Source organism: Vulpes vulpes, chromosome 2, assembly GCF_048418805.1.
Source record: "Vulpes vulpes isolate BD-2025 chromosome 2, VulVul3, whole genome shotgun sequence".
Lineage (NCBI taxonomy): Eukaryota > Metazoa > Chordata > Mammalia > Carnivora > Canidae > Vulpes > Vulpes vulpes.
Window position 1 is genome coordinate 159,216,761 of NC_132781.1, and position 24,405 is coordinate 159,241,165.

Below are 24,405 nucleotides of genomic sequence, written 5' to 3' on the forward strand. Positions count from 1 at the left end.
GCAAGCCCCACCCCCAAGGGGGCCACGGCCGCATGCAGGACACAATACCTGCCACTGGTCAGAGAGAACAGTCTTGGGGCCCTCGGGTGGCTCAGCGGTGGAGCGTCTGCCTCTGGCTCAGGGCGTGATCCTGGGGTCCCAGGATTGAATCCCACATCGGGCTCCCGCACGGAGCCTGCTTCTCCCTCTAAAAGAACAGTCTTATTTTACAGTTGGGGAAACTGAGGCCTGACAGGGAAGTGCCAGACGTCTCCAGATGTCTCCTTGCCATGCCCCGGCTACCACGGACCCCTGTCCGCCAGTGGGAGGCATTTGCGTGACGCCCACCCTTTACCGGGACCACAGATGGCCGCGGGCTGGCCTCGACCTTCTCCTACGCCCAGGGGGAGAGGGGTGGGCCCCCCAGGATGCACTGGGGAGGGGAGGGGGTTTCTGAAGGGGTTGTGAGGAGGGGAGGGCATTCATCCGCTTGCCTCAGCCGGTCTCGCATAGCTGGGGCTGCGCCAAGACTCAGTTTCCCTCCTGTGGAATTTGGGGGACGAAGGCTGTTCCCGCCGTGGGGAGTGGTGTCCCCGACCGGCCAGGTAAGAGGCTCCGTGCTGAGCTCGGCTTGGGGCTGACGCACGCAGGAGCCTGCCCTGCCCGGGGCTCCCACGAGGCAGCCTGGGGGGGCCGCCCCCCACCCACCCGGCTCCTCTGCCCGGGACGCGGCCTGAGCGGAGTCACCGTGCTGGGCCGGGGCGCTGGCCACACTCACAGGCCGGCCTTGGTCCCGGGCCCGCAGACGCAGGGCTTTGTCCTGCGATGGGGCTGGGCCCGCCTCTGAGGCCGCCGTCTGTCCAGGGCGCGCGTGGCATTCCCCGAGGAGAATGGGGCAGGCGACGGAGAACCCCGCACAACGCACGGGCCACCCCTCAGTGTGCTGGCCCAGTTAAAAAGAGTCGGCAGCCAGGCTGCTAGGGAGAGGGGCGTGTGTGTCCCCACGGCCCCCTGGGACGCCTGCCCCAGACGGCGAGCCCTGAAGAGCAGGGACAGAGCTGCCAGCGCCGCCCCGTGTGACCGGAGCCACACACTTGCGAGTCCTCTGGAGGGGCTCAGGGGCGAGGCGAGTCCCCCCGGAGGGAAGTGGGGAGGCGTGGGGTGCGGGGGAAGGGGAGGTCAGGCCCGGGAGGATTCCCCGGCTGACACCCGCTAGCCGTCGGATTTCTGTCCCGGTCTGAGCGCGGGTTTCACTGACCACACAACGGGCTTGCTGAGCCTGCCCTCCCGGAGCCGGTGTGAAGACTCGGCCGGTTACAGAGGGCTTTGTAAGCTGGAGCTGAAAAACTGGTGAGCTGTTTTTATTACCTGCCACAGGCAGGCAGATGACTCAAAATTCCCGAGTTCCTCCCTGGCGAGGCCTATGAGCCGTGCTGAAGGGCTGGAGGTGGGGAGGGTGGCGGCCTGTTCCCCCGGGAGAACCTGTCCTGGCTCAGGCTGAGAGTGGCCTCCGTTCCAGTTCGGATCTCCAACTGGGGAGATCCACCTGGACACCGAGCGTGCTCCTCCTTGGGACTTTGGAGAGGACGCAGTGGTCGAGGGCCCAGAGTCTGCAGCCGAGAGATCCGATTTTGAATCCGAGCTTTGCTACTTACTAGCTCCGGGAAGGGGAGTGTCCACAGGGTACCAGCGGCCCGGAGGACAAGAGCCCAAGCAAGGGGAGAAGGCCACCCCTGTGGAGGGTTGGCCTGTGTGGGTGCCACAGCCCAAAGGGTCAGAGGTTGTCCACGTGGGGGAGCGGCCCAGAGGGGATGCCCAAGCCTGCGAGGGGTGAGGAGGGCATCCCGGTATGTGCGCAGGGGGTGGGAGGGGTGGAGGGTGGGGGAGCAGAGGTGGGAAACTGGTTACACATAAGGGGATCCCCCAAACTGGTCAATATGCTAAGGGTAAAGGAAGCCAGACTTGCATGTCCGAGAAGGGAGCTGCAGGTACAGAAAGGGAGAGAAGGGAGACGAGCCCTGTGCTGTCAGATTGGAATTTCAAGAGTCTGTGTGGTTTTCAGTATGAGAGACACAGAAATAAATACAGATTTAAATGTGTGCCTTAGGCTCTCCCCGTGCAGACGTGCGTGTGTGTACATGCACGTATAGGTGTCCTGCCCCCGGCCCCTGCTCTGTCCACTGAGAGGGCCCGGGAGCAGCACCTTCCCACTTGCAGCGAGCACACTGGGCCCCCAGATGTTGGCTTCTATGTACCCTTCTCGACTACAGGAACCAGGGTTCTTTGGAGACCTGAGTCTAAGGGAAAGCGCAAGATGCCGCTGGGATATCTTGTGGCAGAAAGCAAGGGGATGCTCTCAGAATGATGGAGCCGGGCCCCACTTGGAGGGGCACCCACGGGCCCTGGCAATGCTCATGATCACGTGCCATGCTAACTATAAGGTGCTGCATACAGCAAGGAGCCGTGCGTCCCTCCTGCTAGAACTCAGCAAGAGGATAAAGCGTGGGTCCGATGAAGAAACGGATGCTTGCACCGTTTCAAAGTGAGTCGTCACAAAGACGCTTTAGTTACAAGGAAAGAAAGAGTAACCTGGCAGCAAGGAACCATGGCAGGCCCCACCTTAGTCAGGCCACCCGACCTGACGTCACCGTAAGGGAAGGAATTGCAAGCCACGCAGGGGGCACCCAGGATGGTCCCAGCTCAGATGACTCTGGCCCGCGAGGAAACATCCTCTGAAGCCACGTTCTACAGAAGAAAAGGACCTGGATGTCTTCAAAAGGAGGCACGAGTGTGTGGTTCAGACCGAGAAGACCTGACAGCTCTGGATTCCACACGGGAGTGGGGGTGGGGGGCTTTTGCTATAAAGGGTGTTGCAGTCCCATGTCGCGCTCCCTGCATGGAGCCTGCTTCTCCCTCTGCCTGTGTCTCTGCCTCTCTCTCTCTTGTGTCCCTCATGAATAAATAAATAAAATCTTTAAAAAAATAATAAATAAAAAAAATAAAAATAAAAGCTTAGCATAAAAGCATGGGGCGCCTGGGTGGCTCAATCGGTTAAGCATCTCCGCTTGGGTGGTGATGCCCGGGTGCGGGGATCAAGCCCTGCATCGGGCTCCCTCCTCAGCGGGGAGTCTGCTTTTCTCTCTCTTTCTCCCTCTGCCCCCTCCCCACCACTTGTTCCTTCTCTCTCTCTCTCTCAAATAAATAAATAAATAAAATCTTTAAAAAAGAAAAAAAAGCAAATATATAAAATGACAACAAAAAAAATTCCCAGAGTGCAGTGGGGGGAGTGTGGCCCTCCGGCAAATGCTGACATAGTGTGTGCTTAACTGACTCCCTAGTTGTGCTGAGGACTGTTAACTCCTGGCCTCCTCTGCTCTTTCTGCCCATCCCCGCCCCTTCCCTCCCTGGTCAAAAGTCACCTCCTCCAGAAAGTCCTTTAAGAAGATGTCGTGTGGGGATCCCTGGGTGGCGCAGCGGTTTAGCGCCTGCCTTTGGCCCAGGGCACGATCCTGGAGACCCGGGATTGAATCCCACGTCGGGCTCCCGGTGCATGGAGCCTGGTTCTCCCTCTGCCTGTGTCTCTGCCTCTCTCTCTCTGTGTGACTATCATAAATAAATAAAAATTAAAAAAAAAAAAGAAGAAGACGTCATGTGTATCAGTGACTGGGGTCACCTGGCCTCTCCTGGTCCCAGCGTCCTGCTTTTTGGTCGTTCACAGCCGCTGACAGCACAGGATGCACCCACACCCCCACCCCGTGTTCCCAAGCTCTCCTCCTGCCTTAAATTTCCATCATCTTCTGCTGGGGTGTCGGCCCAGTTCCTGGGAGCAGGTGCCTTCCCCTACGGCGTCAAGGTCAAGGCCCTTCCCGTCAAGGTCAAGGTCCAGTCCCAGAAGACCTGGCTCATTGAGTCCGCTCCCCAGCCCCGCGGCAGGGCTGTTCTTAAACTGCTTTGGCAAAGGGGGGCCTTATCCTTTCTCCTGCATGTCCAGGAAATGGGGTCTCCATGGCTGGGACGCGTGGCAGGAGCGTGGCAGTGACATTCCCTGGCTCCCCAGCTCCTCACCCGCCGGTGCAGGCCACGGTCACCCAGGGGGCACCCACAGAGGCCTTGCTGGTGCCAGTGCATTTGATGGTGGCCCGGGGTGAGGCTTCGGGGGTTCCACCCTGTTCTACAGATGAGGGGCGGAGGGGGGGGTCTGGTCAGGCGGCCTCTCTACTTGTGCCAGGTACATCCCCAGGGGCTGTGTCGTGGGAGGGCCCTGTGGAGGCCCAAATCACTTTCTTCAGTTTTTAGGGGGCCCACAGCTCCGACCACTCGAGGGGGACAAGGCAACGAGTACAAACATACTTTGCTTTGGCAAATGCTGCAAAACACACAAGCGCCCGAACCCGCGGTGGGGGCTCGTCCCCAGCCCTGGGGGCCCTGGTTGCTCCCCGTCCATCTGGCGGCGCTCAGACAGGTGCAGTGACTCGTCCTGGGTCTCTCAGCTCGCGGAAGCTTCGGCCCAAGCTCTGGGAAGCCTCCCTCTCCTGTCCCCTCCCCAGGTCGCTTTCTTGGATCTTGCCACATTCTCCGAGTGAGCCGGTCAGGTGAGGGCTGGGCTCTGTCTGGCTTCGGGGTGGGGCAGGTTGAAACCCCAGGCTTGGAGCCCACGGAGAATCCAGGTCCTTGGGCCCTTGGACACCCCCCGCCCCCTTCGGCCAGACCCAGATCTCACGGGCGGGGCCTGGGAATCTGCATTTTCAACAGGTCCCCAGGTGAGGTGGGTGCGGTCACTCCTGTGGGGACACTGTGCTCCCAGACACCCCCTCCTGCCCCGTCACCTCTGCGTGGGGCTCCCTTGCCAGGCTGTGCCCAGCCCCGCACTGCGGCTGAGGTCAGGGTTAACAGCCGGGCCCCTCGGCCTCACTCCCCAGGTATGCAATTAGCAGCCCAGAACAATGGCCTTGTTTTAATCATTACAGCTCCAGCCGCCTGGTAATTTGCTGCTGCTTTTACTGCAGTAACAAGCTCTGGCTTGGGAACGGGGGCGGGGCTGTGTCCTTTCATCCCCGCATTCCCAAACACCTGCTGGGGGGGGCTGGGGGCCTGCAGGGGAGGTGCACCGCCTGGGACAGTCTGGGGAGGCTTCCTGAGGGAGGTGGCTGCTGGCTGGCCCCTGGCAGGATCCAGAGAGGGGGCGGAATTGGGCCCCGTGCTGGGGATAGAATGGTAGGGGGGGGACAGGGTGGACACCGCCCAGGCCCGTGGGGGCTCAGTCTGTTGGAGTCCAACCAGCAAAGAAGTCAGAGTGCTCAGAGGGGCGCATGTGGTGGTGGTGGTCAACAGGGGCCCCAACTCAGCTGGGGTGGGGTGGGGGGTCAGAGCAGGCTTCCTGGGAAGAGAGGACATCTCCCCTGAGCCCTGAAGGGTGAGTCGAGGTGAGCCAGGTGGAGGGGGCGGGGGCCGGCCGGGCAGACGGGTCTTCGGGTCAGAAGGAACAGCAGGTGCAAGGACACTGATGCTGGTGATGCAAACTGGCCTCTTGGGGGGTCGGACCCCAACTGACATGCGGTAGGTTCTAATTCTCCAGAGGCGGCTTGTGACACTATCTCCCATCTCTCTTGCTCTTGGTTCAGCATGACCTTGACATTCCTCCCATCCCGATGCTGGGTCTGGGTCCCCTTCCCTGGAACCGGGGTGGAGCTGTGTAGATGGCGGGGCTTTGTGTCTGACCTCCTGACCCAGGCCAGGTCATAAAGATGCCTTTCCGTCCCGCTCTCCGGGATACTCGCTCCTTGAACCCGGCTGTCACGCTGCGAGGAAGCCCCAGCGAGTCCACCTGGGGAGAGGCCGCGTGGACGAGTCCGGTCCCGCGGGCAGCCAGCGCCAACCAACCGCCAGACTCCTCCAGATGGTTCCCGGGCCCACCCCGCGGTCAGCCCCGCCTTCGAGCCCAGCCGGGGCCCCAATGGCATGGAGCGGGATGAGCCATCCCCCGTGTGCCCAGGGGCCGCGAGCCCCCAGACCCTGAGCATAATAAGGTGGGTGTTCTATGGCACTCGGTGCTGGGTACTGGGATCCTCAGCACTAGGAACCCCCGGAGGTGGAGCAATGGCACAGGACTCCCGCAGGTCAGAGGGACACTTTGGAAAGTTCTGCAAGTGGGGTCGGGCCCGGCCCCGACCGGAGGCGGGGGGCTTGGTCCGTGAAGCAAAGCACAGGAGAAGTCATTTGCCCCGGGTCACACAGCACTAACAGGCACAGGGCTTGCCAGGTGACCATTCATTCAGCCTCTGCCTGTGTGACCCGACGCATGTCCCTCCCCAGGCTGCCCTTACCTCTGTCCCTCCGAAGGTCACCAGGTTCCTCCTCGGGTTGCATCGAAATCTGCTTCCCTGCAGCATCCCTGTGCTGGACGTCGTTCTGTCCTCGGGATTCCCATGCAACCGTCTCTTCCGTCCTGTCCCTCGAGGACACGATGACAGGAAGGCTGCTGCACCCGGGCCCACAGCCTCTCGCGGCCCTCAAGAAAATCCAGGGAGACAAAGGGCAGGAAAACGCTTTACCCACCGAACTGCCAGTGGTGATGCAATTCAGCCTCGGCCTCACCTGCTCTTGGGGACCAGGTAGTGGCGGTCACCCTCTTTCCAGCTTGGCCCCTCGAGGCAGAGGCCCTGACTGTGCCATCACCAGGCTCACGGTTCCCCCCTGGGTGTGAGGTCACGGTGGGAGGCCGGGCCTTGCTGGAGGGGCCAGGGGTGCTGACGGTGTGGGGGGTGGTGCTGGGGGCAATGGTGCAAACGGGGTCACAGGTCCCTCACCTCTCCTGTGTACCCCAGGACCCCACGGTGCTGCCTCCCCTGGTCCAGGCTTCCCTGACCTCACCTGGGCGGTTCCATCTCCCTGACGGTGGGCGGGGCCGTGCAGGCTCAGGTGGCTTGGGCTCCCAGAGAGAGGAAACTGGGGGGCTCCTGGGGCGCTTGTGGGGACGGGAGGGACTGCAGGGTGAGGGTCCTGCCTCCCGCCTCCGGGCTTCGACCCCAACCCCAGCATCTCCACTTGGATATGATTTACGTTAGACTTTGAAAAAAATTTGTTTCTTTTTTTTTTTTTTTTTTAATTTGTTTCTTTTAAACAGAGTTTAAAGGATTTGCTCCAGTCCAGGGAGCCTAGAGAGGGGATTGGATTGCCCAGGTCCCAGCCAGGCTGTGGCCGAAATGCAGCTGGCAGTGGACACGGTAGAGATCAGTCACTGCTTCCACCGGGCGGGGTCTCCAGGTCGGGGTTACAGGTGGAGGCATAGGCAGGAGGGTGGACATGTGACCAAACAGGCCCAATCAGAGTGAAGCTCAGGACCGAGGTGGGGAGGGACCCCTGGGGCTCCGAGCCCCAGGAGGGGGGCTGGCTCTGCAGCAGGCCGGTAGTGATGGGGAAAGTGGATCTTGGTGGTTTTTAGAGCCGCTGGAGCCAGCCTCACCTGCTGCCTGACTTTTGACCTCTTTGTAGTCTGGGCCAGGTCTGTAGTTCAGCGACCCACAGGGTGAGTGACAGCTTCGTCCTGCTGATGCGACGACTTCCTGGGCCTGGGATGTTGCCAAGACCGCTGGGCACTTCCAGGCTCGTGGCCCTTTGACCTCGGAGCCCTTCCTCTTTCATCCTCCACCCTCGGAAGGTGCTGGCAGGGGGACCCGGGCAGGCGCCCACACGGCACTTGGAACAGGTGGGGCTGCCTTTCTCACGGAGGCCACCCCCCTCAGCCCACCCACCACCCCCAGAGCCACGACCCGGGGCGCTTCAGACCCTGAATCATCCACCTGCACAGGCCTGTGCACCTGCGCTATGAGGAAGATGCCTTCTCCGCCAAATTCCCCGCTCAGCCTCCGGCTGGGGATGGCACGAGGAAGGCTCAGGAGGGGCTGCCTCATGACCCAGCTGTGCCCCAGGTGCCTGCAGGTCACCCAGGGGCTCTTCCCCAGTCTGCGGGGAAACCTCTGTGCCCCAGTCTGCGGTAGCAGCAGCAATGCATTACCTGCCCACTGGGTGCCCGGCACCGCGCCACGGACTTTCAGGGCGGTCTTGGCCTAATGTACACTGTCTCCCCCAGGAGGCAGGCAGTGTGGGCTGGGGGTTAGCTCAGGGACCCCGGGGCCAGGCTGCCCAGGTTCGAATCCTAGCCGTGCCACATGCTAGCTGTGTGGCCTGGGGCAACTTCCGTAACCTCTCTGTGCCTCAGTGCTCCCGTGAAATTGGGATGCTGCCCAACAGACTCTTGGGTGAGGAGTTAACACACATAAGGGCTTAGGACAACAGTGCCGGGCCCGTGTGTGGTGCCCTACAATGTTAGCGATTGTTGGGATCCCTGTTTCACAGATGGCAAAACCGAGGCTCGGAGAGGATGAGTAACTTGCCCAGAGCACACCGCTGAGCCAGCCAGGTCTGTGTCATTCCAGAATCAATGGCCCATTTTATTGCCACTTGAGCGGCATTTTGTTGCCCTCAGTACATCACCTGAATGGGTTTCTGCAACTGGGACCGGCCGGGGCCCTTGGTGTTCAGCGGAGGCGGATGTTTAAGGACTCCAGCCGGGCCTTGAATCCAGCCACATAACTTTAGGGGAGGCCCTGGAGGTCATCCCTATGGGCGCTGCCCGATGTGGCGGTCCCTGGCCACATCGGGCAGGGATGTGTGTCTCTGCCTCTGTCTCTCATGAATAGATAAATAAAATCTTTTTTAAAAGATTTTTTATTTATTCATTCATTAGAGACACACAGAGAGAGGCAGAGACACAGGCAGAGGGAGAAGTGGGTTCCCTGCAGGAAGCCCCACGCGGGATTCGATCCCAGGACTCCAGGACCACGCCCTGGGCTGAAGGCATGTGCCAAACTGCCGAGTCACCCAGGGATCCCCTAAATAAATAAAATCTTTTTTTAAAAAAAAAGAACATATATTATTAAAATAAATTCCACCCGGTTGATTTTTACCTCTTTATATGGCCGCTAGACCATGTACAACTCACGTTATATTTCCGTCAGACGGTGCTGGGCGAGGCATTATTTCATTTTACAGATGAGGCCAGGGAGGCTCAGAGGTGTGACTTGCTCAGTTTCGGGGTTTCTGTTGGCCGAGCTGGGCCTCTGGGTCCCCCCCATCCCGGGGTGCTTTGCGGGGCGGGAGGGAGGCTGCACCACGAGAGAAGGAGTGTGGCCACCGAGCTCTGTGTTCTCCAGGCCACCGTGGCTCTGTCCCTTCCTCACCAGCCGCCCCCTCCCCGCCCGCACCTGCTCACAGGGTGTCAGAGAATCACCCATCGGGTGTCAGGGAATCACCCGATCCAGCGATTTCTGAGAGGCCCTGTGACCGACCCAGTCTGCTGTCGGGAAGCACCGGCCGTGCTGTTCTAGACGGAAAACCCGTCTCTGCTTTCAAAGACGTTCTGGGAGGGAGGCTCCATCGCCCAAATGGCTTGCTCATTCCGGACTCCAGCACTGGCTCGTCGGGGCCTTCCTGGTGTCTGACCCACACCCCTCATGCTGCACCGTGGGCCTCTTCCCCGCAGGCTGGCTCCTGGGGGTTTTCCCGAGAACAGGTTGCGTGGGGACGTCTGGCCAGTGAGGTCCTGGCGGAGGGAGCCGCCGCTCACTTCCCTGATGGTGGCTGCTGGGTCCCCCTCTCCCCCTAAGCGCCAAATAGGGGTGGTCTCCCCCTGTGGTCTCCTGAGCCCTCACTTCTGGGAGTCACCTCATCCCTGGAAGCCACGTTACAGTAACGTCATGTAGACCACAGTGCAGCCCATTGGCTTTCGAATATTTGATCACAACTCACAGTGATAAGCATATTTTTCATCACGACCTTGCCTACGACACACGCACCTTGTTTATGAAACAAGCCTTCCCTTACGATCTGCACTATTTTATGTTTGTTTGTTTCACTCTTTTCTACCTGATTCTGTTTTTAAAATGCTGCCAAGTCGATTTCATGCCCGCTAACGGTGACAATCTACAGATTGAGAAGCGCTGGTCTACGCGGGCAAGAACTCAGACTTTGGAGACAGAGGTCTCTGTGCCTTTCTGTCTGTAAAGGGAACAGGATCATCCTGCACTTGGGGCTGTCATGAGGGCTGGGCCTAAAGAGGGGGTGCGCCTGGCATACAGTAGGAGCACCAGAAGCAGGTGACGGCTGTTACTGCTGCACGGATGAGCCCGGCCAGGAGGGTGGGCAGGGTGGGACGTCACCCCTGGGCTGTGATTTGGGAAGCCCAGGCTGGATGTTTAGAATGGATGTGTCCAAGTATTACCATTAGATAGTCATTCCTTTGGATGGAGCATTGCGCGGCCCAGCTCCAGCCTTTCATTGTGTGAGTCCACCTTGTCAGGGGAGCAGCAGCTCCCAGGTCCCCACTACTCTACCTGGAATGTGGGAAGGGGGGTTAAGAAGCTGGGGAGAGACCTGGGAGGTTCTTTCTGGCCACCTGCCCTGCCCCCCACCCTGCCCGGCCAGCCAGCCCCAACCTCCCACCGAAGTGACACTCTGGGATGTGGGTCTGGCTGCACAACACACGAGCCGAGTGGTCTCGGCTTGGTCCGTCCCTGGCTCCTCTGAGCTCGGGTTCCCTCCTCCATAAGCCCATGCTTGTACCCCCCCCCCACCTCACTGGGCAGAGCGGGGGTGGGTGTCAGGCTTCAAAGAAAGGGTGCGAGTGCAGCACCCCACACCGCTGCCGGCACATAGTGGGACCCAAGGCATCTTAGTTGGCCCTTCCCAACACATCTCCCTTCCCAACACATCTCCCTTCCCTACATATTCCCTAAAAAAACCAGCGCTTGGGAAAAGATCTGCCACATGAAGCAGTGAGTTCCCCATTACTAGAAATATATGAAAGAAAAGAAAGAAGAAAGAAAAAAAGAAAGAAAGAAAGAAAGAAAGAAAGAAAGAAAGAAAGAAAGAAAGAAAGAAAGAAAAAAGAAAGAGCCAGAGACCCAACAGAGTTATCATAGAAGAGGTTAAGATGATCCTGGTTTCCAGCACCGAGTGGGTGCACCAAGGGATAAATAAACAACCGCGATCCCTGCATGGGGAAGCCAGTTGTTCTGGAAGCCGCTGCCCCCGGCTACTAGCAGAATCCCGGGAGCTAAGGGAGCTGGCTGCTTGCATCTCACCCGCCTGGGTGCAGCCTTAGCTGTCTGCTGCGGCCCGGCCCCGGCCCCGCGTGGGTATTTGCGGAAGCCCCCGGGTGATCCCGCGGTTGAGAACAGAACATGGCATTTCCTTCCTTCCTACCCCAGGATCCCACTTCCGCCTTACAAAGTCATTTACACTTTGTGTACCTTTAAGGGAAAGTTACCCCCTACGCCGTGTGGTTTGGAGTCAGCGGCCGTGTAAGAAGCGGTTTAAGAAATGATCTCGGGGCAGCCCGGGTGGCTTCGCTGTTGAGCACCTGCCTTGGCCCAGGGCGAGATCCTGGAGTCCCGGGATCGAGTCCCACATCGGGCTCCCTGCATGGAGCCTGCTTCTCCCTCTGCCTGTGTCTCTGCCTCTCTCTCTCTCTCTCATGAATGAATAAATAAAATCTTAAAAAAAAAAAAGAAAGAAAGAAATGATCTCGGATGCCAGGGTACAGCTGGATTTTCTTTCTAAGAAGCAGAAAGTGTTCAGATGAGTCAGCTAAGCCTTGATGCTGAAGGTGAGTGGCCCTTTGGCAGCCACGTAAGAGGTTCAAGGGGGGCCACGAAGCCTGGATGCCGAACCTTCTGGGACCGCTCAAGTAAAGCAGGAATCTCCTGTTTTATGGGAGAGGCCGAGCCCCCGACTCAGGGGTTCCCGGGCTGATGGGGGAAGCACAGCCCTCGCCGTCAGGAGGCTGCCAGCTTAGAGATGACTGTCTCTGCTCCCAGCTTCAGCCAGTGGTTGGTTCTTTCTGTCTTTCTTTCTTTCTTTCTTTCTTTCTTTCTTTCTTTCTTTCTTTCTTCTTTCTTTCTTTTTTTTTAAGATTTTATTTATTTATTCATGAGAGACACACACAGAGAGAGAGAGACACAGGCAGAGGGAGAAGCAGGTTCCTTGAAAGGAGCCCGATGCGGGACTCGATCCTGGGGCCCCAGGATCACGCCCTGGGCTGAAGGCACCCAGGCGTCCCCATCCAGTGCTTTCCTGTCCACCACCCTCATGAAGTGAAGGGTCTAGAGGGGGAGATGGGGTCCCAGCTGCCAGGGAACTAGCTCAACCAGACCGTCCTTCCACCCTTGGAGAATTTTCTGTAGAATTCCCCTCCCCGGTATCCTTGGGCAGATGGGAGAGCCCCAGTGACTGAGTACACATAGGGAGTCCTTGAGCTGATGCCCACCTGCGTGCCCACCCGCTGGTGCCTGGGCAGGGGACAGAAGCAGAGTCCCAGTTTTCTGGGAAACTCCTGGCCATGGGGCGGGGGGGGGGGGGGGGGGGGGGCAGCTCCGCGCGGTGCCTTCCGCGTGCCCAGGGGTAATGGTCTCTCTGGTTGGTTGCCTCCTCCCTCGGACAGGAGCTCCTGATGGGTCGGGACTGTTTTCTCGGGATCTCCAGGTTTGCTTTTGACTCACTGATGGGCCAACTTAGTGAATGAATGAATGAATGGGGAGGTGCGGGGTTGCAGGCAGCCCCCCAGAGAGGCAGCGCTCCCTGCTTATTTGCCCCGGACAGCCTAGAAACCCTCCTGCTTCTGTCCTCGGAGTCGCTGAGTTCCCCGAGAGGACTGTGTACACCGGTGCAGGTGCAGACTGTTCCGTGGGCTGCGTAAAAACATGCCCCAAGGCCAGGCGTACCCTGGGGCCCAGAGAGGGAAGGGTCACAGCTCTGCAAGCAGGACCCTGAGCACCTCTCAGCGTGAGCCTGTGGGACCCAACGAGGGGGGCTGGGGGGGGACAGCATCCTCCTCCGTGGTTTGTGGGGGGTCCCTTGCCTCTGCGCTCTGGTACAGAAAACCGCGCCGACGAAGAGCTGGAAGGAGATGCACCCAAGCAGCAGGTGTCTTGGTGGGAGGAGGGGATACACGATCCCTTCTCCGCAGTTTCCAGAATTCCCAAGCACGGCTGCGACGACCTGCATGATTTCCGATTCCTGTGCAAGGCCCACCCTGGCTGTGACCCCCTCCGCAGCACTGTCTGTCCCCTCGGGGGTACTTTGACGTCTTGGGATTCACTGGAATGTTCTTCAGGCACTGCCCGCCAGCTGCTCACGGCTGCCCTGGTTGGCCTGAGCTGTTCCAGCAGTGGTGGCGGCGGCGGGGGGACCTTGTCCTGTCGCTGGCGCAGGGTCCGGGCCAGGAAGGGGCCCGAAAGAGCCACAGGGGTTACTCAATACGTGTCACTATCTGATGGCTGCTCTCGGGGTGGGCGGGGGCGGGGGGGGGGGCTATGTCAGTGCTCCCAGGTCCTGGGGGAGGGGAGAGGCCGAGGCCACCTGCCGCGGAGCCTGCCACCCTGTGAACTCTGGGCTCCTGCCTTCCTGGGCCCCGCGATCTTTCTCTGCCTCGTTGATCCATTCGTTCCTTTACTCAGCCGTGTATTCGGGGTCTGGCCGCACTCTCCTGTTGGGCCTTCCTCACCGCTTGTCCAGTTTCCTCTCCTGCCCCCCTCCTCCAGGAGACTGTTGCCCCCCAGGAGGCTTCAGTGTTCACCCCCCACCCCCCCATCAGGTCCCACATGAAGCACAGAGGCCAAACCTTAAATCCACAAGACTCGGGCTTGAAAGGAGGCATCACCTGGTCAGGAAGAAAGACGGGTAAATGAATAATCCAGGCGAAACGTGTTCAGTGAGGGAGTGGGGCTCGGGAGGAGGCAGGGTGGGGTGGGCGATGGCGGAATCAGGGCGGGCAGCCCGGAGGGGGAGTCGGGAAAGACAGTCTGGGCCAGGGGACGACTCTGCGGCCAGCACCCGCGGGGTCACTCTCTCCCCTCCGCCCCCCAGCACGCCCCTCACCTCCTCCCAGAACCACTGTTCAAGGTCATCCCCAGGTGGGGGCAAGGTGAGGAGGGGAAATTCTTGGCAGCCCCTCGGTGGGAGGCTGCCCTGCGGTGAAATTCAGAGCTAAAGTCTCTGGGGATTATCTGGGAGCCTCAATTATCCTGGCTTCAGTTTATCTGTCCATCTCTTCCCGGCTTTGTTGCAGGGAGTTAACACGATTATCTGTGATAGGCTTGGGGGGGTGACCCAGGCATCCCAGAGAAAGCAGCCCCCACTTCCCTGCTGGATCCCCTCCCGGATCCAGCCCGGGGCATCCCCAGGGGCATCCCCAGGGCCACGGGTCAGGGGGGTGGATCCACCTCCACGGCAGGGGGGCGGTGAGGCACCATAGGGCAGGCTCCCAGGAGGCCGAACTCCGGGAGGGATCCAGAAAGGCCAGCGGGCCCACCCGACCCAGGTAGCCAGAGCAGAAAGAGGTCACAGTGCTGTGGGGAGGGGGCCGCGGCGTGTGGCCAGGTCTTGGCTCCCGGTGACCACCTGCTTGGCAATATCTAAGGTTTGCCTTGCTTTGGCTCACCACCGGCACGATTTGGCAAGAGAAGCCAGGGGTCCTGATTTAAGGGCCAGATGGGGGTATCTCACCCTCAGGAGGTCCTGGGGAAGCGAGGTGTTTGGAGGCCCCTGCCCCAGGACCCCCCAACCGTGTCTGGCAAGGAGGGGGCGAGGGGGGGTGTCCCATCGCATCCACAGCCCAGTGCTGGGCTGGGCCCTGACTGTAGGGGATGAGGGGGGGTCTCTGCGCCAGGTGAAGTCCTGCCAGGGACAGCTGAAAACATGACCGGCTACATAATCAGTGGGCCCCGGTGCAAAATGAAAATGTGAGCCCTTTGTTCAGAAGTTACTAACAATTTAGGGTGGGGGGCATTGAACCCTCTACCAAGCAGGGGCCCTACTGGGCACAGGGCCCGTGCAGGGCCCCGCCCGTGACCAGGAGGCCTGGAATGCAGGACTCACAGTCCTGGGGGCCAGAAGGGGGGGCAGGGCGGGCTGCTTCTGGGCACTGGGGGGGCGATCGGCCCCAGGGCTCTCAGCAGCTGGGTGCAGGCCATGGTCTTTGCGTCCTTGGCCTGTGGAAGCTTCCTCCGGGTCTCTGCCTGACAGGGCCGTCTGCTCCCTCCCCGAGGCCGCATCTTCCCTTGAGCGCGGCTGCCTCTCCGCAGAGTTCCTCCGTAGGAGGCCGTGGGTCGTGTTGGGTTAGGGCCCATCCTAAGGACCCCATTTTACTCGATTACCTCCGTAAAGACCCTATTTCCAGAGAAGGTCGTATTCTAACATACGGGGCGTTAGGACTTCAACATATCTTTTTGGGGGACACAGTTCAACCCGTAACCCGTGTCCCCCCGAAAGCCTCCCTTTGGGCCAGTTCAGCTGGTGGACGTTAAGAGACCCTTGTCTGTGCCCGCTCCCTCCAGGGGCAGGTGAAGCTGCCCTGCAGCTGGCTGGGGCCTCCCAAGGAGGCAGGCTGGCTCCCAGGATGTGGTGGCCGGAGAGCCTCTAGAGGGCCAGAGTTCCCAGCCTGGCTTCGTTGGGGATCCTGCGGCTGTGTCATCACCCGCGTCACCCGGTGGCTGGCCGCTCTTCTGCTGCGGGCACCCACCGCCTCTGTGTCCTCGCTGCGGGTCCTGTAGGGGCTCTCGGAATAGCCCTTGCCTGGGAAGGGCAATCAACGCTGTCCCTTCTTCCAAAAGGATGATGCTGTGGGGCCCGTGCTGTCCGGCGGAAAGACAGGACCTTTGTCCCCTGCGCTGCCGCTGACCAGGGACTAAACTTGAGCCCCCTCCTCCACCCCACCCCACCCCACCCCCCGCCCCCCCCCGTCCCCCGGTTTCTGTTTCTCCACCTGCATAATCAGGTCACCAGGGCCCGCCTGGCAGTTCTGCTGTTTCCGAGACAGCCAGTAGAGCCGGGGACACTGCAGGGGCACAGGACGGGGGAGCCGTTTGAACCCCATTTTCAGGTGCGCTGGTAGGAAAGCCACCATCTGCCTCGGAGCTACAGAGGCCTCACAAAGCCCGCCCGGGGGGCTGGGAGGGGGCAGATGTTTGGGGAATGACTGATGGGGGGGGTGAGAGATGAGTCCGGAGGGCGGGGCAGTGTCCTTGGCACGGCAGGCCTGGGCTGGGTTCAGGGCCCTCCACCTGGCACACACCTGGGGCTCTTGTTTTTGGGCTCCAACCAGGGATGGTGTCATCCGTTCTTTATGAGTGATCGTTAATTACCTCCGAGGAAAAGCGCCAGCTGTGGGATTTGAGCCTTTTCCCTCCTATTTCTTTCCTTTTTCTTTTAATGAGTGTAATATGCTCGGCATGGACCTGACGGAGGGAAGCTGTTCCCTTTTTAGGGCAAGGCGTCTCCCCTGCCCTGACTCATCGCCTTGCTTTCTGGCCGCCAAGCATGCACCTTGCCTGTTAAAGCTGTCCCAGGCGCCACCCCTCCCTAGGAGGGCGGCCCCCACCTTCATGTTTGCGAGGTCGAGTCAGCAAGTGAGGTCACCCCTTGGCTTGGTGCTCAGACAAGCGCCTTCTTGCCCGGCCTGCCCAGTTCCCACTGGCACCCCGGCTCCACCCCAGTGGGCGCGTGGGCAGGGACCTTGGGCAGGTGGTCAGTTGTCCTTACCCGGTGTTGACTCTGGGCTGGGCTCCGATGTGGGCACGGGGGTGTGAAGATGAGGAAGGCCCGTGGGCCTGGGGAGATGTGCACACAGAGATTTCCGTGCACCGGACCATTGGCGCTCAGCCGCGCGGGTGCGCTCAGGGGGCAGCACCCTGCTGCCCGGAGGTCAGGGAAGGTGATGCTGGATGTGAATCTTGAAGGATGTTCCAGAAGCTGCCAGGAAAGGGGAGGGGGTGGATTACCCAGAGGAACAGCATCCATCAGAGGGAAAGCATGTACAAAGGCCTGGAGACAAGTTTAGGGGAGCACGAGCAGGTTTCAGGGAGAGCCAGGGCAGAGCTGAGCACAGAGTCTGGAAGGAAGAAGGCTCACGTCACAGCAGGAGCTCAGGCCAGGACAGCGGGGACCGAGGAGAGAGACGAGGCGCGGGAGAGACCTGGCCCCATTCAGGTTTTAGGGCAGTGATGCTGACGGCAGGATGGGGACAGGTGGCAGGAAGCCCAGCTGGACGCGGTCACGGTCATCAGGGGGGACGGGGGGGCAAAAGGAGGAGATGGGCTTGGCGAGCCCAGGGCTCCGGGTCCCGGGAAGCAGCAGGTGCTTCTCCTAGTTGCCACTGTCCTTCCCTTGTTTCTGGCCTCCGTGCACTGGTCCACTATGTCCCCCATGCTCGGCTCGGGCAGCGTGCTGGCCCTATGTCACCCTGAGGACGGAGGGGAGTGGGAGGCACCCCTCGAGTAGATGGGGCTTCAGGGGCAGCCTGGGTGGTTCAGCGGTTTGGCGCTGCCTTTGGCCCAGGACCTGATCCTGGAGACCCGGGATCGAGTCCCACGTCGGGCTCCCTGCATGGAGCCTGCTTCTCCCTCTGCCTGTGTCTCTGCCTCTCTGTGTCTCTAATAAATAAATAAAATCTTAAAAAAAAAAAAAAAAAAGAATAGATGGGGCTTCAGGCCAACCTAGGCCGAGAAGCATCTCAGAGGAGGGCGGGCTCCAGTCCCCACCCCCCGACCCGTGGCTCTCCCTGTCCCACATGGCAGGAGAGAGCACCAGCTTCTGAGCCAGACACAGGCTCAGGGCCTGGCTCTCCCAGTCCCCGACTGTGTGACCTTGGGCAAGTAGCCCGACTGCTCCGTGCTTTAAGGTCCCTCACCTGCAAAGTGGGCTGATCCCTGAGGCTTGAAGGCAATGGGAGACGGGAAGGTGCGGCGCCGAAGCCGGGATACGGTGGTGACAGGTGACTGTGTATGGTCGTCACGAGCACAGCTCCTGTCCCCCGTGGCCCGTCTCCCACTACCCGGTACCTTAGACGTATGGAAAGCTCCGGTCTCCCGACCTCCGAGGCCGCGTCTGCCAGGGCACCCAACACCCACCAGGGCAGCGAGGACCTGCGTCTCCAGGAGCTTCTAAATAGCGGCTGCCCCAGTGCAGGATAAATGCTGGGTGACAGGTGTCTGGCTCCAAAGACCGTCGAATTGCTTTGTGCCCGAGGGCCGCTGTGTCACCTGCACCCGGCTCCCATGAGACGGGCTTCCCGACCGCGTCCGCTCGCGGGCCAGGCCTCGGGATCAAAGCAGGTGCCCGTCGGTGCTGCTTCTGTGCGTCAGCGCCACCCGCTACTCCCAGCCGTCGCTGGCAAGAAGTGGGTGAGAGTAAATGCATGATAAAACCATCCGCCAGAAGCGCTTCTTCGCGTCTGCTGTGGGAGGGGAGCTTTGGACCCGGGTCACCAAGATCCATCCCTTTATTTGTCTTTTTCTGTCTCTTAAGAAGGTGAGTGAGGACTCGGAGGCAGTAATTCGTGTGCCCTCAGTAAATATGTCAAAGAACCGGTGAGATGCAGATGACGCGGGACCACACAGCCGTGGGGATGGTGTCCTAGATCCGTATCCAGCAGCGTGGACCCCGGGCCACGTTGTTTTGTTAAAAGGAAAGATCCAGGGATACCTGGGTGGCTCAGCAGTTGAGCATCTGCCTTTGGCTCAGCTCGTGATCCTAGGGTCCTGGGATCGAGTCCTGCCGCAGGGAGCCTGCTTCTCCCTCTGCCTGTGTCTCTGCCTCTCTGTGGGTCTCTCATGAATAAATACATGAAATCTTTAAAAAAAATAAAAAGAAAGATCCAGTGATTAAAGAGTATGGAGAATATCATCCTCCTTTGTCAGATACATAGAATAGGGCCAGCCAGGACGAGTCCAGAGTGAAGCACACCAAAATCTCAGAGAGCCGTTGCTTCTGGATGAAGGTTTACAGGCACCTTTTCCTTTCTTACCTGCATCTTACTGGGCTGTTGCAGGACGGGGTTTGGCAACCTCCAGCCTGCAGGCCACATGCAGTCTGGGGCCTGTTTGCCTACAGCCCATGTGCTACGAGTGGCTTGTGCATCCCGAAGGCGTTGTAAAAACAAACAAAAACCCGAAGAGTATATTAGAACATATGTGAGCCCCCAAACCTAAATTATTTAGGCCCTTTATACAGAAGAAATTTGCCAAATCTCATTCTGGGAAAATAAAAAAAAAAAAACAACAACCCAAACCCACGAGCATGTATCACTGCTGTGATGGTAAACGCAGCCATGTGTTTCCTTTCTGAAATGTCCTTAATTTAAAATTTAGTGAAAATGTTAAATTCCCCTTTAGCAAACAGAGGGACCCAGAATCGGTTTTCTTTTTGCTTACGGTGTGGGCAGCGTGCTGGGCGCCTCCCTCCCTCCCTCTTTCCCTTCCTCCCTTTATTTGCCCCCCCACCCCCACCCCCATCCAAATATGTCCCTGTATCCCGGGAACCTTCTAAGGCAGGAGGCTCACAATCTGATGGGAAGACCATCCTAGGCACAAGTTACCCTGACTCCTTGGCCTAAGCGCCACGGTGCGTCTGTGGGTCCTTCGTGGCAAGAGGTCATGGGGTGGGAGGACTGACTTTGCCTGAGATGGTGAAGGGCATTCCAAGGAGGACTTAGCATGGGGTTTACCACCGTCACCCAAGAGCCAGGCCAGGCCCTCGGCAAGGTGATTGAAGATGCCAGCGGCCCCGGCCAGAGCACCCCAGATCAGTCTGGTGACCAAAGGGGCTTGTTTGAGGATTTTTTTTTTTAAAGATTATATTTATTTATTCATGAGAGACACAGAGAGAGAGGCAGAGACACAGGCAGAGGGAGAAGCAGGCTCCATGCAGGGAGCCCAATGCAGGACTAGATCCCAGGACCCCAAGATCACAACCTGAGCCAAAGGCAGATGCTCAGCCACTGAGCCAGGGGACCCTTGTTTGAGGATTTTAAGAGTCGAACATTGATACATGGAAAACAGAAGCAGATGTTGAGGTGACGGGGGACGGGCACAGCCAAAGACCAAGTGAAATGGGGCTTGGAAAGGCATTTTGGGGGAGCAGTAGATTGTGAGGTGGGGATCTGTGGGGGCCGATCCTAGAAACCCAGGCAGCAAAATGTCAGGCTGGGGAGCTGGGCTTTGTCCTGGGGTGAAGGGGAGCCCCAAGGGGCTGGGCGGTACGGGGCAGGGCAGGAGGCAGGGAGGCTGTTGCAACCATGTCCTGCTCCTGCCCAGCCAGCTCCCTGCAGCCGGGGCCTGGAGGCCCACCCCTCTTTTCCTCCCTCTCTCCCATCAACTCAGTCAGACCAGTAGAGAGAATCGGGAAATGGCTGAGTGGGGCAAGGGTGGGTAGGCCGAGGACACCCCTTCCTTCCTCTTAGTCACTGGATCTTACTTTCAGTACATCTTTCAAGCCTTAGTCACACCTGAGATAATCTTGCCTTCCCTAGCACCCAGGGGACCTGAGGCAGGGAGCCACGGGGACCGGGAGGCTCTGACCTCAGGCTGCCTGCCTCCTGCCCCCTCTCCTGGGTGCTGGGATTCAGGGAACGAGCCCGATGAGTAGGCCGGGCCCAGCCATGCCCTGACACCACCAGGACTTTTGAACACCTCTTAGCTCTTGGTACGGGACTAGAGGGGGTGCTAGGGCTCAGGCAAGGCGGACCGTGGGTTTTTGTTTGTTATTAAAGATTTTATCTATTTATTCATGAGAGACACAGAGGGAGGCAGAGACACAGGCAGAGGGAGAAGCAGGCTCCCTGCAGGGAGCTCAATGTGGGACTCATCCCAGGACTCCGGGATCACAACCTGAGCGGAAGGCAGATAGATGCTGCACCACTGAGCCACCCAGGTGTCCCCAGACCGTGATTTGAATCCCAGCTCTGCCTCTGTGTGACTTTAGGCAAGTCACTTCACCTCTTTGGACCTCAGCTTCCTTATTCTGAAGCAGGGACAATGAAATAAGCTACCATATAAGGACCGCCTGCTGTCGCGGCCATAAAGTGCGCAGTAGGCTTGCAATAAACATTCCTTCCGTCCTTTGCAGACCAATAAGGAAGCTGTGTGAAGCACAAGCTCTGTCCTCAAGGGGTTGCCCAAGGAACGGGGACAGAGCAACGCCCTTGGGGACAATTAGGTATGCTAATGGAGCTGAATAACCTCACAAGACTCTGCTCTGCCCTTGGAAACTGCAGTTTGCATCACCGGCCTTGGTGGCTCCTTTAGGTCATTGCTAACTATGCTCTGGTCACACTGTGGGGCCCTAGGACAGGTGGTTCTCTCCACCCGTAATACTCTCCTTCTTGCTACCTACCCTGCCCCCACCCCACTGGGATCAGATCAGCATGCGGAGATGTCACCAAGGAGACCCTCAGCATTTAGACAGAGAGGCCCAATCCAGTGGGGCAACACCCTGGGGGAGACCCTAATTGTTCCAAGAGGTATGAAGAAGCTCTCCAGGCAAGATTAATTTGAATTCACTTGAATTAAAAGAGAAAAGATGGCACTCTGGTGCTTTGGCCAGACGGGAGACGGTGCTGGGAAGAGCAGCCAATAGGTCTATGTCTCCACTGTCCCCACTGTGCCCACTGTCCCCACTGTCTGGGCTCCAAGGAGGCCTGTCCCCGCCTGGGAGTGGTTGACAGTTCCCTCCCTGGCATGCCCACAGCCCTGGGGACGCTCCTGAAGCCTCATTGCATTGCTTTGCAGTGACTGGGTCACATGCCTTTCTGGCCCCCTGGCCTGGGCCCCGTCTCCACGGCCCTCACCTTCCCAGCCACCCTGCCCAGAAGGTTGGTGGTGTGTGGTACACGACGTGGAGCCAGATGTGGGTACGGGTCAGAGCGCTGTTCCTTGTCCCCAAGGTTCTTTGACAGCTTTTATAATTTTATACTCCATGAACTTGACTCTTTTTAAAACGCCTGGTTCAGCGAATGTCATTAAATACACACAACTGTGTATCCACATCCATGGTCAAGGTTTGGCACGCTTCCAACACCCCCAAATTCCCTCGTACCCCTTTGTGGATAAACACTGCAAATACTGATAAATGCTGATGTAATTCCTGACACTTTTCCTAGAATTTTATATAAATGAAATCAGTCAGTATGTGATCTTTGGTGCCCAGTTTCTTTGCTTAGTATAATGTTTTGGAGGCTCCTCCACATTGGAGCTTGTATCCGCAGGCCGTTCCTTTTCTTTGCTGAATAGTATTCCCATCATAAGGCTGTATCGCTTTTTGTTCAATGTTCGCCTGTTGAAGGGCATTTGCACTGGATCAGTTTTGGGGGGATTATGAGTATTGTGGCTGTGATCGTTGGCATACAAATCTCTACATGCACATAGATGTTTTCCATTTGCTCAGGTAGATTTTAGGACTAGAATTACTAGATCATGAGATAAAGTGCTTTTTAAGAAACCCATCAAGGGGCGCCTGTCTGGCTAAGTTTGGGGTGTGTGTGAGTTTGAACTCTTAATCTTGGGGTTGTGAGTTGTGAGCTCAAACCTCACACTGGATGTAGAGATTACTTAAATAAATAAAACTCAAGAAAAAAGAAAATATGTATATATATAAAAAAAGAAATCCATCAGGCTATTTTTCAAAGTAGCTGTACCATTTGGCATTCTCACCAGCAATGCATAGGGTACTAGTTTTTTACATCCTTACTCATACTTGGAATAGTCAGGTGTGGTTTTTTTTTTTTTTTTTTTAAAGATTTTATTTATTTATTCATGAGAGACACGGAGAGAGAGAGAGAGAAGCAGAGGCACAGGCAGAGGGAGAAGCAGGCTCCATGCAGGGAGCCCGATGTGGGACTCGATCCCAGGACCCCAGGATCACGTCCTGAACCAAAAGCAGATGCTCAACCACCGAGCCACCCAGGTGCCCCTCTTCCTGAAATATTTGATAGGATTCACCAGTGAAGTCATCTGAACCTGGCCTTTCCTTTGAGGGAAGATTTTAAATTATCAATTCGATTTCATTAGTCAGTATTGAAATTGGTAATCTGTGACTCCTTTCTCTTCTGTGTTGATCAGCCTAACTAAAGGTTTATCAATTTTATTGATTTTTACTGCGAGCGAACTTTTAGTTTCATTGATTTTCTCATGTTTTCTATTAATCTTTGCTTGTCTCTGTCATCTCCTATCTTGTACTCCTTATCTTTAAGCCTATTCTGTTGGTTATTAATACGTTCAGTACAGCCCTCTCATGCTTGCATTTGCATGGGACACCCTTTCCCATCATTTTACTTTCTTGTGCACAGTGTATAGTTGGATCTTGCTTTTTAATTCAGTCTAAAGCATCGCTGCCTTTTGGTTTAACCAAAAGTGGTTAAAATGGTTTAACCCATTCATATTTATTGTATTACTGACCTGGTTAGAGTTGGTCTGCAATTTTGCTGTTTGTTTTCTACTTGTCTCTTAGTTATTTCTTTCTTCTAAGCCTCCTGCTTTGGTGTTAAATAATTCCTTTAACATATGATTTTAATTCTCTTCAATATTTTTGTGGGTTATGGTGATTATTGTGGGCGCTACAATATGAATCCTTACCCCATTGCAATCTAATTCAAGTAAATAATAACTGACTTCCACTGTCTCTACACTAGCCTGTTTGCACCCACCTTCCTTTGAGTTATTGTTGTCATATATTACACCCATATTTGTTATAAACCCAGTGTTAATTCTTTCTTTCAGCAGTCATATATCTTTTAATGAAATTAAGAGAGCCGAATTAAAAATATGCCACATTATCACCAATTTCAGTGCTCTTTAACCTGTGGATCTGGATTAGGTGGCATTTCCCTTTTCCCTTTTGTTGAAAGGTTTTAATCCATTTTTCCTTTATTTTTTATTGTAATGCAGATCTGCTGGCAACACATTTGCTCAGTTTTTTTTTTTTATTGCAAATGTCTTTATTTCATCCTTATTTTGAAGGATACTCTTACTAGATAGAGAATTCTTTGTCGACAAGTTTTTCTTTCATCACTTTGAATGTGCCAGTACAACATCTTCTGGTCTCCATCATTTCTATTTCAGCTACTTATCATATTATTAGTCCTCTATATGTGATGTGTCATTTTTGTCTTGCTGCTTTCAAGATTTTGTCTTTGTCTTTCAGCAGTTTGACTGTGATGTATCTAGGCTTGACCCCTTGTGTTCAGCTTTGTTGTTGAGTTTTGTAGATCTGTTGGTCGATGTTTTTCACCAAATTTGGGAAGATTTTGGCCATTATATGTCAAATATTTCTTGGCCCGCTTCTCTCTTCTCTCTCCTTCTTGGGCTACAATTAAGCATAAGTTGGAATGCTTGATATTATCTTTCAGATTTCTGAGATTCTGTTGATTTTTCTTAAACTTTTTGTCTCTGGTTTTCAGTCAGGAGAATTTCTACTGATTTATCTTCAAGTTCATTGTTTCTTTCTTCTATTTTCTCACATCTACTTTTCAGCCCATCTTGTAGATTTACATTTGTTCTGCCCAAGATTGTGAATCCAAGAAACCACCAAGGAGCCAAC